At 44.2% G+C, this 15,974-nt stretch overlaps 2 protein-coding genes across 2 annotated transcripts in view; one reads left to right on the top strand and one right to left on the bottom strand.

The window, feature by feature from the left end:
• Positions 1-11,886, bottom strand: part of FAM168A (family with sequence similarity 168 member A) — an 85,293-nt gene extending 73,407 nt beyond the window's left edge. The window contains exon 1 of the mRNA XM_032220000.1: positions 11,661-11,886. The gene's annotated coding sequence lies outside the window, so the exon portion shown is untranslated. The remainder of the gene's footprint in view (positions 1-11,660) is intronic.
• The window catches only part of PLEKHB1 (pleckstrin homology domain containing B1), a 63,309-nt gene that overhangs the window by 25,987 nt on the left and 21,348 nt on the right, over positions 1-15,974 (top strand). The gene's annotated exons all lie outside the window — the stretch shown is intronic.

Here is a 15,974-nt window from a genome sequence, read left to right as displayed (position 1 = left end):
AGATGACTTCAGAAGATTGTTCCTGTTAGGAATATAATCTAACAGTTGGGTTGGCAATATATAAATCATGTAAAAATGTTATACCTGTTTCTTTAAATCATACTGTAAAATGTGATTGGTTGCTGTTTCCTCAATCGGCCATAAGAGGGAGCCAGAATGACTGTTAGCTCTCTGTTTGTTAGATGCTGGGCTGATCTGATTTGAGTGTTTTGGAAGCTGGTTGTTAGAAAGTGCCGTGAGCTGTTATAGTTTTTGCAACTGCTAGCAAACTTTGAGTACTGGACTGATTATATGATACTGGACTATGTTATTTGGATTATCCCTTAACTGAAAGACATTGATGACTGACTGTCTTATCCGTGTATGACTTGGACTGTTTGATGGACTCTGATACCTCTGTTTCCACGAAAGTAAAAGCCTATTTAAACTGCAGTGTCTCTCTATGCTGGTTTGTGTGTTCTCCAACACAACTCTCACAACGCTTCGCTGAACATACTCGCTCTCCCAACGGGGAGCTTACCTAACAGTTGGCCTGATGTTAATCTTGGAGTTAAATCCATGCTCATCCAAGTGTTTGATTGATAGCGGGGAGCTGTTTTGGTCTTTTCGTTCTCCTTTTCGCCTTGTTGATTGTCTCTTTCGAATGGTATGTAAATGTTGTTTAACTCTATGTGCCTATTGATGGCTGGTTGCCAAGCTATGTGCCAAGCTTCCAGGAATTTTCTTAACGCTTCTGGACTTGGCTTGGTCACCATCTCCAGGTTGAAACTTTGGTGAGGTTTTTCTGTGATCTAATGTTAATCTTGTAATTAATCCATGCTCATTTGGAGGCTGATTGCTGGCGTTTTGTTCCTCCTGTTCCGTTTCTGCCAATGGAAACACCGTCAAGAAATCCAATGCGTAGAATAGTTCAGGGCACACATTGTGTGCAGAGACGTTCTCACTGGGGAGACGACTCCATTGTGAGCCCAGAAACTTTGGTCCTGGTGACTGACACAGAATAGATCACGCGTCATTATATGCAGCCGTGGCACCCTGTAACGTCCACTTGCCCATGGAGGGAAAATAAACTCTGGGCAAGGCGCACCTTCCCTACGATTAAAGGCCCGGAGACCAACAACACACGAAGAACGCTTGGAGGAATTGAGTTGGGCTAGTCTACAGCCAGGATGAGGGCGAACTTACGGCGTGAACGGCACAGGTGGCACGCGAGCCGTCGTCTGGCTCAGCTCCACCGTGAATGCGCACCCGCCTCCCGCCAGCCAGCTGGTTTCCGGGTCTCTGCCATGCATGCAGAAGAGGTGTGTGCATGAGTGGGGGGAGGGAGGAGAGCCTTCTCGGTGGCTGCTCCGACCCTGTGGAACGAACTCCCCATGGAGATTCGTACCCTCACCACCCTCCAGACCTTCCGCATAGCCCTTAAAAGCTGGCTGTTCCAACAGGCCTGGGGCTAACGACTTGTAACCCCACTCGAATGGTGTGACTGTTGTGTTTTTAACGGTGTATGACTCTATGTTTGTAACTTGTCTGTCTTTCCCCCCCCTTCAACTGTGAGCCGCCCTGAGTCCCCTCAGGGAAAAGGGCGGCATACAAATAAAGTATAAATAAATAAATAAATAAATAAATAAAAAATAAATGACCCATTTTTGGTTTCAAGAGGCTTCAGGGAGGCCTGCTGGGCCAAAAACTGGGCATGCATGAACGGGGGGAGGGAGGCAGGGCACATTGCATTGTGGGTATAGACACGTGTGGGCAGTGATGTGCATTATAGGTCCCTGATTGCAATCCTATGGCACTCGTGCCGGGGTGGCACACACAGCATTCTCCGGGAGCCTGTGTGCCATCTCCAGCTGCTCTTCGGGTCTTCGTAGGCGCTGGAAAACGGACTGAAAACGGCCAAAAAAACAGGCCATTATTTGGGGCAAAAACAGCACAAAAAATGGCCTGGAAATGGCCCCCCAAAATGCCCAAAAAACAGGCGTGTGCGGGCCGCCCAGCTGGCACTTCGGTGTGTGCTTCATTTTGGGCCCTTGGTGCCGAAAAGGTTCACCATCACATAGGGACTCCTGCTTGAGCAGAGGGCTGGACTAGAAGACCCCAAGGTGCCTTCCAGCTCCATTCCGATTCCGATCTAATAGCATCCGTCTCCCGTTCTTAACTGAAACCGCTCCTGGGGCCCGATTTAGAGGCTAATATCCCTAGACAATTCCATCTTTTATTCCGTGATTTCTTTGACGTGGTTTCTCCCAATTAAAATATAAAGGCATCAAGCTAATTTGCGTCTTGACGGATCGTCGCGGAGGCGGAAAGCCTGGAGGGGCCCCCTCTCAACGTTCCCCCGTTTTAGGGGCCCCCGTTCTTCTTTGTGTCCCGGGGCTCAATTTGGTGACGTCCCCAAATGCGACGCTAATAGCGCGATAGGAATTTGCCGCCGCAGAGCCGAGCCCGGTGCCCTGGGGGGGATTCCCCTGGAGCTGCAATAATTAAGTTTTATTCAAACGTCGGAAGTGGAATTAATCTCTCTTAAAAACGCTTTAATGGAGTGGGGGGATTAAGAAAGAGACGTCCCGAAGGGAGCTCTTTAAATGCTCTGGGGGTCTTCGCAAGAATTGGAAAGAGAAGCGAGGGGAATTGAGCAAGGGGGTGAGACCACCTACCCAAATGTAAGTCCAAAAACCCCAGGGAAATTCAATTCTGGCAGCTTACAGATGCGTGGACTTCAACTCCCAGAATTCCCCAGCCAGGTGCAGTATGTTATAGCCCTACATATCATGTCGTAGGATTGTGTTACTACCATTATCCTTGTCATCTTCTCGTCCTTCCTGCTACCTTCTCCTGTTAGTATCTTATGATTTATCCCTTGTTGTTTCCATCTTACGATTTATGATTGTAAGACTGGTCACTTTTGTTGCTATACACTGAGAGCTTCTGCACCGGGGACAAATTCCTCATGTGACCGATCCCACTTGGCCGATAAAGAATATTCCAATTTGAAAGGAGTAAGTCAGCAAAAACATGAAAAAACAGTCAGGAAAGGCGAAAGTCTTGGAGCTCAACCCCAGAGCAACTGACAGCCATTAAAATAATATTAGCTAACCGCAGCTAGGAATGGAGAATTCATTCCAGATGTAGAATAAAGGGAGGAATAGACAAAGAGGAAGGAAGGAAGGAAGGAAGGAAGGAAGGAAGGAAGGAAGGAAGGAAGGAAGGTGAAATCTGAAGTCCATTCTAAGAAGTTATTTAATTATATTTACCTGTATTAATCTAAAGTTGTGTAATTGATAAAACCACTTGTCTGGAAATAGTTTTAAAAATGGTTCACAATTAAAATACCAATTTGAGCACCTTGCTAAAAAGAGATAAAATTCCCAAACCATTTTGCACAATGGACCAAAGTATCATCTATCTATCTATCTATCTATCTATCTATCTATCTATCTATCTATCTATCTATCTATCTATCTATTATCTATCTATCTATCTATCTATTATCTATCTATCTATCTATTATCTATCTATTTATTCTATCTATCTATCTATCTCCATCCGTCCATCCATCCAATCATATTTGTGTCCCTGGTTATTATCTATCTATCTATCTATCTATCTATCTATCTATCTATCTATCTATCTATCTATCTATCTATCTATTATCTATCTATTACCTATCTATCTATCTATTTATTATCTATCTATTTATTATCTATCTATCTATCTATCTATCTCCATCCGTCCATCCATCCAATCATATTTGTGTCCCTGGTTATTATCTATCCATCTATCTATCTATCTATCTATCTATCTATCTATCTATCTATCTATCATCTATATCTATCTATCTATCATATCTATCTATCTATCTATCTATCTATCTATCTATCTATCTATCTATCTATCAACACTTTCATTACCTACCTACTCTATCAATCCATCAGTGTCTCTCTACCATCCATCCATATCTATATATACACATATCCACCCATTTATATACATGCATATATACATATCCATTTGAGAGGCTGCTACAGAGAGGAGAGGGTCAACCTGTTTTCCTGAAGGCCAGAGAAGGAATCATGGATGGAAACTGATCCAGGAGAGATTCAACCTGGAAATAAGGAGGAATTTCCTGACAGCGAGAACAATCCACCCAAGGAACAGAAGCTGCCTTCGGAAGTTGTGGGGACTTCATCACTGGAAGCTTTCAAGAAGAGATTTGACTGCCATCTATTGGAAATGCTGTAGGGTCTCCTGCTTGGGCCAGGGGTTGGACTAGATGACCTCCAAGGTGCCTTCCAACTGTTATTCTGTAATCAATTTATTCTGTAATCCATCCATCCATCCATCCATCCGTATCTATATCTACTTACCCATCGATCCATATCTATATCTATACTGGTATATCCATATCTATATCTTTCTATCCATCTATCCATCCATTCATATCCACCAGTATATCTATCTACCATCCATCCATCCATCCGTATCTATATCTATACCGGTATATACATATACATATAGCAATAGCAGTTAGACTTATATACCGCTTCATAGGGCTTTCAGCCCTCTCTAAGCGGTTTACAGAGTCAGCATATCGCCCCCAACAACAATCTGGGTCCTCATTTTACCCACCTCGGAAGGATGGAAGGCTGAGTCAACCTTTGAGCCGGTGAGATTAGAACCGCTGAACTGCAGATAAGAGTCAGCTGAAGTAGCCTGCAGTACTGCACCCTAACCACTGCGCCACCTCGGCTCTTATAGATATATCCATATCTATATCTATCATCCATCCATCCATATCTATCTATTTATCCATCCATCCTTATCTACTGGTATATCTATCTACCATCTATCCATCCATATCTACATCTATACCAGTATATACATATATACATCCATCCATATTCATCCATCTATCCATCCATATCTATATCTATTTATCCATCATCCATCCATCCATCCATATCTACTGGTATATCTATCTATCTACCATCTATCCATCCACATCTATATCTACCCATCAATCCATATCTATATCAATACCAGTATATACATATATACATCCATCCATATCTATCTACCCATCCATCCATCTATCCATCCATATCTATAACTATTTATCTATCATCCATCCATCCATCCATCCGTATCTGTATCTACCATCCATCCATATCTATATCAATACCGGTATATACATATATACATCCATCCATATCTATCTATCTATCCATTCATCTATCCATCCATCCATCCATCCATCCATATCTATCTATCTACCATCCATCCATCCGTCTATCTATCTACTTGCCACCCATGTCATTTCAGGGCAGCTCCAGACAGCTCACAACATTAACACCACCAAAACCTCAAAACCAAACAAAATCAGACGAACAGGACAACAGGACACGTTTTAGTGGCCAAAGGGTTCCGGCAGAATGCCCCCCCCCCCCGGGGTCTCTAACCCCACTTCTTTCCAGACCCTCCTTTAATCAGCAGCCAACTTCACCATTCCCCCAGCCCCCCTGCCCCCGCCAGTGGAGACAGTCGCAACCAGCCAGCTGCTCCCCCTCCTCAAAATCTCCCCAACCTTTTATTCTCCATCAGAATTTCCCAGAAAGGGGGGCGGGGATGGGAGACACACACACACACACACACAGCACCCACCTCCGAAGATCATATTCTGCTTAAGGCACAGCATTGGGGGTGGGGTGGACTGCCTTCCCTTTTCTTTCCTTAACACAACCTGCCTTTGTCTGAAGGGAAGAGAAGGGGAAAAAAAACCGGCTCTGAATCTGCTTTGACGCTTCGGCTGAATTCCTTCTGGGTGAAATTCAATCAACAGGATATATGAGCTGCAAACCCGAAGGCTTATCGCCAAAAGGCAGGGAGGGAGGCAGAGCCAACAGCTAATAGAGAGAAGAAGGAGAAGGAGAAGGAGAAGGAGGAGAAGGAGGAGAAGAAGAAGAAGGAGGAGGAGGAGGAGGAGGAGAAGAAATAGAGGAGGGGGGAAAAACACACACCTTTTGCCAAAGAATTGTGCATTTCCCGATTCCTCTGTTTACACAGGACCAGATTGATTCCGGCACCATTCATCCAGGCGACCATGATAAGCTTAATTACCCTTATTATATTGCAATCCCAATAAACCAACTCTTTAAAAAGGGATCCTGTTATAAATGAGATGGTTTTTTTTTAAGGGGGGGGTTGCAGGAAGAGTGTCTTTTCTCTGCACGGTTTCTCTTGTGATCGCGACACACTTAATTAATTAATTCAATTAATGCCGCTGAATATTCATCGGGCTCGGCTTAGATCTGGCTCCCCGACTCTGGCTGGTTACGGGGACGGCATCCTCAGCCATCCACTGGCAGTCATTTAAAAAAAAAAATTAACATTCTTGCATTCCAGCGAATGGAGGAAGCCCACCCACTAAAAATTGCACGCCCCCCCCAAACCCTTTTTGCTCGCCCAGCTTAAAGAGCAACCCCTTGAAAACGTTTCCAGACCGTGTCCTGCAATTTGCATCCTTGTTATTTATTGATTTATTTCGTGTACGGCATATCCTACACGGACTTGCAATATATATCAATGTTCCACCTAAATGGGGGGGGGGGGGGGGAAACCACCGTAAAATATGAAGGTTTAAAGGTATGTATTCAAAAGCCAAGGTCTAGACTAGAACATCTAACCATTGAAGCACAGCATCTTTGATGTGAAGAATAATAATAATAATAATAATAATAATAATAATAATAATAATTTCAACGACTATGGCACAAACCAGCAGTGGTAATTCCAGTGGTAATTGGCACACTGGGTGCTATTCCAAAAGCACTGGAATTACATTTAAAACAGTTAAAAATTGACAAAATCACCATCAGTCAAATGCAAAAAGCCGCACTGCTTGGATCTGCACGCATATTACGAAAATACGTTACGACGTCCTAGGCCCCTGGGTGGGGCCCGACTAGTAACCAATGCCAAATTGGCGAAACAACTGGCCACTGTGATACAATTGTATAACAATAATAATAATAATAATAATAATAATAATAATAATAATACATTGGAATCCTCTGATGATGCCAAATGCAGACTTTGCAAAGAAGCTGATGAAACTGTTGATCACATACTCAGCTGCTGTAAAAAAATCGCGCAGACTGATTATAAATTGCGGCACAATTCAGTAGCACAAATGATCCATTGGAATTTGTGCAAAAATTATAATATTAAAACAGCAACAAACTGGTGGGAACATCAGCCTGAAAAAGTCACCGAAAATCAGATGGTCAAGATCTTGTGGGATTTCCGTATACAAACCGACAAAATACTGGCGCATAACACACCAGACATCACACTGGTTGAGAAAAATAAGGTCACAATCATAGACATCGCAATACCAGGTGATAGCAGGGTCGCCGAGAAGGAACATGAAAAAATCGCAAGATACCAGGACTTAAAAATCGAAATTCAACGACTCTGGCACAAACCAGCAGTGGTAATTCCAGTGGTAATTGGCACACTGGGTGCTATTCCAAAAGCACTGGAATTACATTTAAAACAGTTAAAAATTGACAAAATCACCATCAGTCAAATGCAAAAAGCCGCACTGCTTGGATCTGCACGCATATTACGAAAATACGTTACGACGTCCTAGGCCCCTGGGTGGGGCCCGACTAGCAACCAATGCCAAATCCGGCGAAACAACTGGCTGCTGTGATACAATTGTATAATAATGATTATAATAATAATAATAATAATAATAATAATAATAATAATAATGAGGAGGAGGAGGAGGAGGAGGAGAAAGAGAAGAAGTTGTTTATACCTAGGATGAAGAAAAACAAGGAAGCTTATGACAATGAATCATGCTTTGCACCCTAAAAGTGATGTTGACCGATTATATCTACCAAGAGCAGAGGGTGGTTGAGGACTCCTACAAGTAAAACAGACTGTGGAAGAAGAAAGACACAGCTTGAATGATTACATCCAGAAAAGTGAAGAACCAATGATTAAGGAAGTAAATAAAGGAGGCCTTTTAAAGACAACTAAGTCAAAAGCTGAATATAAGAAAGAAGTAATTGAGAAGCGAGCCGAAAATTGGAAAAACAAAGCTATGCATAGCCAATACTTGAAAAGTGTTGAAGGCAAAGCTGACCAAAAGCTAACTTGGAACTGGTTAAGATCAGGAGCACTGAAAAAAGAAACAGAAGGCTTGATTTTGGCAGCTCAAGAACAAGCCTCAGCCACAAACTGCATGAAGGCAGAAATTCAACATGTTACCCCCAACAGCAAATGTCGCCTCTGTAATGAGAAAGACGAGACAGTCGACCACTTGATCAGCGGGTGCAGCAAAATCTCACAAACTGACTACCTACAACGCCATGACCGCGTTGCTAAGATCATTCACTGGAAATTGTGCCAAAAGTTTGGATTTGAGTACAGCAAAAAACCACTGGGACCATCAGGTTGAGAAGGTTTTAGAGAATGAGAAAGTCAAGATCTTGTGGGACTTCGGAATCCAGACTGACAGGCACTTGGCCCACAACACACCTGACATAACAATAGTTGAAAAGAAAAAAAGAATGGTTCATTGACATTGAAATACCTGGAGATGCACGGATTGAAGATAAACAGCAAGAAACAAAATCACAAAGTACCGGGACTTGCAAATTGAAGTTGAGCGACTGTGGAAAAAGAAATCGTGTGTTGTCCCGATTGTAATTGGAGCCCTTGGAGCAATACCCAAAGGGCTCCCTCGCTATTTGGAAATTTTAAATTTATCAGACTTGAACATTCTGATTCTACAAAAAACCACCCTACTTGGAACAGCTTATATCCTCCGACGTTACCTTAACGGTTCCTAGGTCCTTGGTTAGGACTCGAGCTGTTGAGCTACCAACCAGCCCCAAAGGCTGTGAATCTCACCAAAGATTAACCACATAATAATAATCAACCATTATCAACCGTCACTGGTATTTGTAATGCATTTTTGAATGTTCAGGTGGCTGAGTTTCATGTGTAATGAATAAAGTATATAATAATATTAATAATAATAATGAGGAGGAGGAGGAGGAAGAAGACTTGAGCTGTTGAGTTACCAACCAGCCCCAAAGGCTGTGAATCTCACCAAAGATTAACCACATAATAATAGTAATAATAATAATAATGCAATACCAGGTGATAGCAGGGTCGCCGAGAAGGAACACGAAAAAATCGCAAGATACCAGGACTTAAAAATCGAAATTCAACGACTATGGCACAAACCAGCAGTGGTAATTCCAGTGGTAATCGGCACACTGGGTGCTATTCCAAAAGCACTGGAATTACATTTGAAACAGTTAAAAATTGACAAAATCACCATCAGTCAAATGCAAAAAGCCGCACTGCTTGGATCTGCACGCATATTACGAAAATATGTTACGACGTCCTAGGCCCCTGGGTGGGGCCCGACTAGTAACCAATGCCAAATCCGGCGAAACAACTGGCCGCTGTGATACAATTGTACAACAACAACAACAACAATAATGAGGAGGAGGAGGAGGAGGAGGAGAACTCGAGCTGTTGAGTTACCAACCAGCCCCAAAGGCTGTGAATCTCACCAAAGATTAACCACATAATAATAGTAATAATAATAATAATGATTATTATAATAATAATTAATTAATGATAATAACAATAATAATATTTAATTAATGATAATAACAATAATAATAATTGATAAATAACAACAACAATAATAATAATTTAAGACGGAACTTGGTTGATACCTTGGATGCTGGCAGCAACCTTCATCAACCATTAGCACCAGTCAATGGTATTTATGATACATTTTAAAATATTCAGTTGACTGAGCTTCATGTTTAATGAATACAAAATCGTCATCATCATCATCATACATTGACGCTCAGCTTACAGCCGGTCTAATCACGTTTTCTGCCAGCTACCAACAACGTCCAATTTGGCTTACTTATCACACCGTGCGGCAAAACTGAAGCGTCATTCTCCGTTCCTTTAAAGCGAATCCTGCCAATTCTCACCCAAGGATGCCTGCGATGTGTTTTAGCCACTGCAAATTCCACAGAACAGATTTTTTTTGGGGGGGGGGAGTGGATAAATTTCACCCTCCTGGCCCCTAAGGGGCGAAGGGCACCCACCATCTCGCTCCTCCGCAGTTCTTGCCAGATGGGGGGGTCTGTCAGCCCCCCCCCGCTCCCCCTATGATGGATGTGTAATACCCACAGAACGCAAAGTGTACACATATTTGTGCATAACTTCTGAGTGGGTAGTTATAAAGCCCCCCCCCCACCATATTTTGCATTCCACTGTATTATTTCCTCTGGCTTAGCATCGCTTTTAGCCCCCTCCCATATTATACCCTATTTCTGCCACCGTCCCGCCACCCCCCCCCCCCACTTCACTGATTCCCCTCTTGCAAACCTTCTGTTGATCCACCATAATAAAAGCTCTGAATCGAACCTGGGACCCACATGCACACAAACCTCTTTGAACAAAGATGCTGTACTTTTAAGCATGTCACGATGCTTTTTGTGGGCATTTTGTCTTTTTTTGCACACTTGCTGGTCTGATTTTAACAGCCACACACAGACCTTAAGATTAATAACAGGGTCTTTTTTTTAATGCTGGGCAAATCAGGGTTTGTTTCTGTGCCCCCCCCCCCCCAATGCCAGTTTCCACCACCACCCCCCATTCCCACAGCGGCCCAGGACCAAGAATTCCCTGCAAAGGAATCTATGCACTGATTTTATTTTATTTTTGCAAAATGGGTCCTGGGTCCAAGCAACCTCACTTCACACCACCGCTTTCCTGATACGCCCCCCTCCCCAAATGCTGCTTCCCCATGCCCCCCCCCGCCCCCCAGGGGAAAAAAAGCTGGCAGTTTCCAAAGGGGGCCATGCACATCCACACGCATCAGCGCCCCAGTTCCATTCACACCACAACCCTTGCACCGCAGGTATGTGTGTGTGTACGTGCGTGCATGCAGACTTATGTGTGTCTCCTCCACATCTCCATACCAGTGGGGGGCCGCGTGCATTTCCTTACGTGTCTCCCGTGCACCGCTCGGGCAGTTGCATCGCACACGTGCACGCGTGTGTGTTGTGTGTGCGTGCAAGTGTGTGCGTGTGTGTTGCAGCGTTTCCGACGCCAGACCCGTCCCCCTGCTGGCTGCCAAAACAGCATTGTGCGAATGCAAACCCCCCCCCCCGGGGAGGGGGGAGATGGAGGCCAGGTTTGCACGGGCAGCGGCTTGCAAAGCCTTCCGACGTGAGGCTGCCAACCCCATCCCACCCACTTTGCAACCCCCGCCCCCCACTTTGCAACCCCCGCCCCCATGCATTGCACAAAACACGCATCCCCCAAAACACGCAGGTCAAAAGCGGCGCCCCCTCAAGGTCAAACGCAGCCCCGGAGGGAGGGGTCTTTTGCAAACCCGGGTCAACCCCCCCCCCGGTTTCCAAGAAGAGGGGGGGGGCTCAACCCGAGTCGGCTGCTCTCTCCCCTTCCCCCCCCCTCCGTTCACACGAGCAGGCGCTGACACGCGTGTCTGCGCGTTCCCACATTTGGGAACCCGTGCAATGAAAAAAGGGGGCGTCAAGAGACCCTTATGCCCCCCCCCCGCCCCCCGCGGAGTGCCCCCCCCCCACCTGCGGGGCTGGGCGCCGCCTGGCTCTCCGTCCGTGCGGCCGGTCCTGGGCTCCAGCCTCCCGTCCCGGGAGCGAGCAGGCCGCAGAAGGGTCCCGAGCGGTGCGAAGGGGAGAAGCGCCGCCGTCCGACTGAAGGGGGAAGACGGGCGCCGCCAGCAACTGCTCCTGCTGCTGCTGCTGCTGGGCGAACCGTTACAGCGGAGGACTACGGCTCCCGGCAGCCCGCGCGGCGCCGGAAGGAAGCGGCGGCGGCGGCGGTGACTACACGGAGAGCGAGGCACGCCGGGAACAGTAGGCGCCAAGAGGCCGAGATGCTCTTTCCTCTCACCCGACGCCCCGCACGCCAGCAGAGACTTTGGTAGGCAGGAAGCCCGCGCGGGGCATGCTGGGGGTTGTAGTGCGCGAAGTTAATCCTGGGTCTCCGAGCGGTTCCCGAGGCAGTGGCTTTAACATAATTAAAGAGAGTTGGAAGGGACTTTGGAGGTCATCTAGTCCAACCCCCCAAGCAGGAGACCCTCCCTCCTCCTACTAACAGAATAAACGAAGTTGGAAGGGACCATAGAGGTCATCTAGTCCAACCCCCCAGTAGGAGATCCTCCTCCTCCTCCCAGAATAAACGAAATTGGAAGGGACTTTGGAGGTCATCTAGTCCAACCCCCCAAGCAGGAGACCTTCCCTCCTCCTACTAACAGAATAAACGAAGTTGGAAGGGACCATAGAGGTCATCTAGTCCAACCCCCCCCGTAGGAGATCCTACTCCTCCTCCTCCTCCCAGAATAAACGAAGTTGTAAGGGACTTTGGAGGTCATCTAGTCCAAACTAACCCCCCCCCCAAGCAGGCTCTATTATTCTGTTGGGAGGAGGAGGAGGATCTCCTGCTTGGGCAGTGGGGGGGTTGGACTAGATGACCTCCAAGGTCCCTTCCAACTCTTATTCTGAGAGGAGGAGGGGGGTGGAGGGTCTTCTGCTTCGGCAGTGGGGGGTTGGACTAGATGGCCTCCAAGGTACCTTCCAACTCTTATTATTCTGAGGAGGAGGAGGGAGGGTCTGCTATTTGGGCAGTTGGAGGGGTTGGACTAGATGACCTCCAAGGTCCCTTCCAACTTTGTTCATCTGTTAAAGGGATGCGCCATCCTCCCGATGGGCTTGCTTCCTGACGGTCTCCCTGATACGTGTATCCAAAGGGCTCTTTCACACGTGCGCAAAGCTCTTGCAGAGAGGATTAGCCCTGGTCGCTTTTTGCGCACGTCTGAAAGGGCTCTTTGCACAGACGTGTTCAATCCCCTGCAAAAGAAAGGGGGGGGGCTGCCACGCAATAAGAGCAAAAACTATAGCTACCCCGAAACGACCCAGGGTACCTTTACAGCGGCGGCCGCTTTGAACTACAGCTCCCATCGTCCCCTGCCAGCCGGGAGAGCAAAGCCTGCTGGGAAATGTAGTCGGGAGCCTCGCTGGCTTCGGCAAAGCCTCCTCCCGTTTTGATATTGACGGGGGTCTCCGCATCCCGGGCGGCGTTGCTTCCAAGCGGAGACCCCCGCGAGGTCGGGTTCGCACGATGCACGCAATCCTTAAGCCAGCGACCCGCATTTTAACCTCAGCCTGGTGCATCCATTCGACTCTTGAGTGTGGGGTCCTTGGTGGTTGCTTAGAACAAAGAATAACGGAATCGGAAGGGACCTTGGAGGTCTTCTAGACCAACCCCCTGCTTTCTTGCAGACGTCTCATTAACCAGGCTAGGTAACATCATCACTGCTGCATGATCATCAGTAGCACTGATGCTGTTACCTAGTTTGGTAATGAAACGTCTGCAAGAAAATAACCCAGCTCACCAAGGAGCCCACAGTCCTCCTCCTCCTCCCTTCTGCAACCCCCACTCCTTTCTACAATGTGAAGGATGCGTGCTTGTGTTTCACACACAAAGACAAATTCCTTGTGTGTCCAATCACACTTGGCCAATATTCTATTCTATTCCTTTCCTTTTCCTATTCTATTCTTCATTCCACTCCACTCTATATCTATTCCATTCCATTCTATTCTTCTATTTTTCTATTCTATTCTTTTTCCTTTTCCTATTCTATTCTATTCTTCATTCCACTCCACTCTATATCTATTCCATTCCATTCTATTCTTCTATTTTTCTATTCTATTCCTTTTCCTATTCTATTCTATTCTTCATTCCACTCCACTCTATATCTATTCCATTCCATTCTATTCTTCTATTTTTCTATTCTATTCCTTTTCCTTTTCCTATTCTATTCTATTCTTTATTCCACTCCACTCTATATCTATTCCATTCCATTCTTCTATATTTCTATTCTATTCCTTTTCCTATTCTATTCTATTCTTCATTCCACTCCACTCTATATCTATTCCATTCCATTCCATTCTTCTATTGTTCTATTCTATTCCTTTTCCTATTCTATTCTATTCTTCATTCCACTCCACTCTATATCTATTCCATTCCATTCCATTCTTCTATTTTTCTATTCTATTCTTTTTCCTTTTCCTATTCTATTCTATTCTTTATTCCACTCCACTCTATATCTATTCCATTCCATTCTTCTATATTTCTATTCTATTCCTTTTCCTATTCTATTCTATTCTTCATTCCACTCCACTCTATATCTATTCCATTCCATTCCATTCTTCTATTGTTCTATTCTATTCCTTTTCCTATTCTATTCTTCATTCCACTCCACTCTATATCTATTCCATTCCATTCCATTCTTCTATTTTTCTATTCTATTCTTTTTCCTTTTCCTATTCTATTCTATTCTTTATTCCACTCCACTCTATATCTATTCCATTCCATTCTTCTATATTTCTATTCTATTCCTTTTCCTATTCTATTCTATTCTTCATTCCACTCCACTCTATATCTATTCCATTCCATTCCATTCTTCTATTGTTCTATATTTCTATTCTATTCTTTTTCCTTTTTCTATTCTATTCTATTCTTCATTCTATTCCACTCCACTCTATATCAGAGGTGGGTTCCTACCAGTTCGCACCTATTCGGTAGAACTGGTTCGTCAAATCTACCGAACCGGTTAGAAGAGGTTCCACCAGTGGACCCGGAAAGCAGGCCACACCTACAGAAGAGGTTCCAACAATTTTTGAAACCCACCACTGGTCCTTGGATATGATTATTCTACACTATCATACTCCTATTTATAAAGCTCAGTGCCTCTGTGAAAGGTAAGGATGACTACTGCGTTTGTGGTGCAATCAGGACATTGCGTGTGTTGAAGTTGTTTTAACGCAAACCAAAGATGCCTTTTAAAAAACAAGTTTACATCCTATTCTTATGCATGCCAGTGCTGTCTGTGAGGTGATTTAAGGTGGTTCTGACAAGTGTCGTTGGCATCTTCATATCTGGTCACATGGGCAGCAAGCCATTCCCACAAAGGAGGCCACACCCACAGAGTAGGTTCGAACAATTTTTGAAACCCACCACTGCTCTATATCTATTCCATTCCATTCTATTCTTCAATTTTTCTATTCTATTCTTTTTCCTTTTCCTATTCTATTCTATTCTTCATTCCACTCCACTCTATATCTATTCCATTCCATTCTATTCTTCTATATTTCTATTCTATTCCTTTTCCTATTCTATTCTATTCTTCATTCCACTCCACTCTATATCTATTCTATTCTTCATTCCACTCCACTCTATATCTATTCTATTCTATTCCTTTTCCTATTCTATTCTATTCTTCATTCCACTCCACTCTATATCTGTTCTATTCTTTTTCCTATTCTATTCCTTTTCCTATTCTATTCTTCATTCCACTCCACTCTATATCTATTCTATTCTATTCTATTCTTCTATTTTTCTATTCTATTCTATTCCTTTTCCTATTCTATTCTATTCTTCATTCCACTCCACTCTATATCTATTCTATTCTTCATTCCACTCCACTCTATATCTATTCTATTCTATTCCTTTTCCTATTCTATTCTATTCTTCATTCCACTCCACTCTATATCTATTCCATTCCATTCCATTCTTCTATTGTTCTATATTTCTATTCTATTCTTTTTCCTTTTCCTATTCTATTCTATTCTTCATTCTATTCCACTCCACTCTATATCTGTTCTATTCTTTTTCCTATTCTATTCCTTTTCCTATTCTATTCTTCATTCCACTCCACTCTATATCTATTCTATTCTTTTTCCTTTTCCTATTCTATTCTATTCTTCATTCCACTCCACTCTATATCTATTCCATTCCATTCTATTCTTCTATATTTCTATTCTATTCCTTTTCCTATTCTATTCTATTCTTCATTCCACTCCACTCTATATCTATTC

This window comes from Thamnophis elegans, chromosome 6 (assembly GCF_009769535.1).
Source record: "Thamnophis elegans isolate rThaEle1 chromosome 6, rThaEle1.pri, whole genome shotgun sequence".
Lineage (NCBI taxonomy): Eukaryota > Metazoa > Chordata > Lepidosauria > Squamata > Colubridae > Thamnophis > Thamnophis elegans.
Note: the sequence above shows the minus strand (reverse complement) of the source record. Positions and strands in the feature narration are given on the sequence as shown.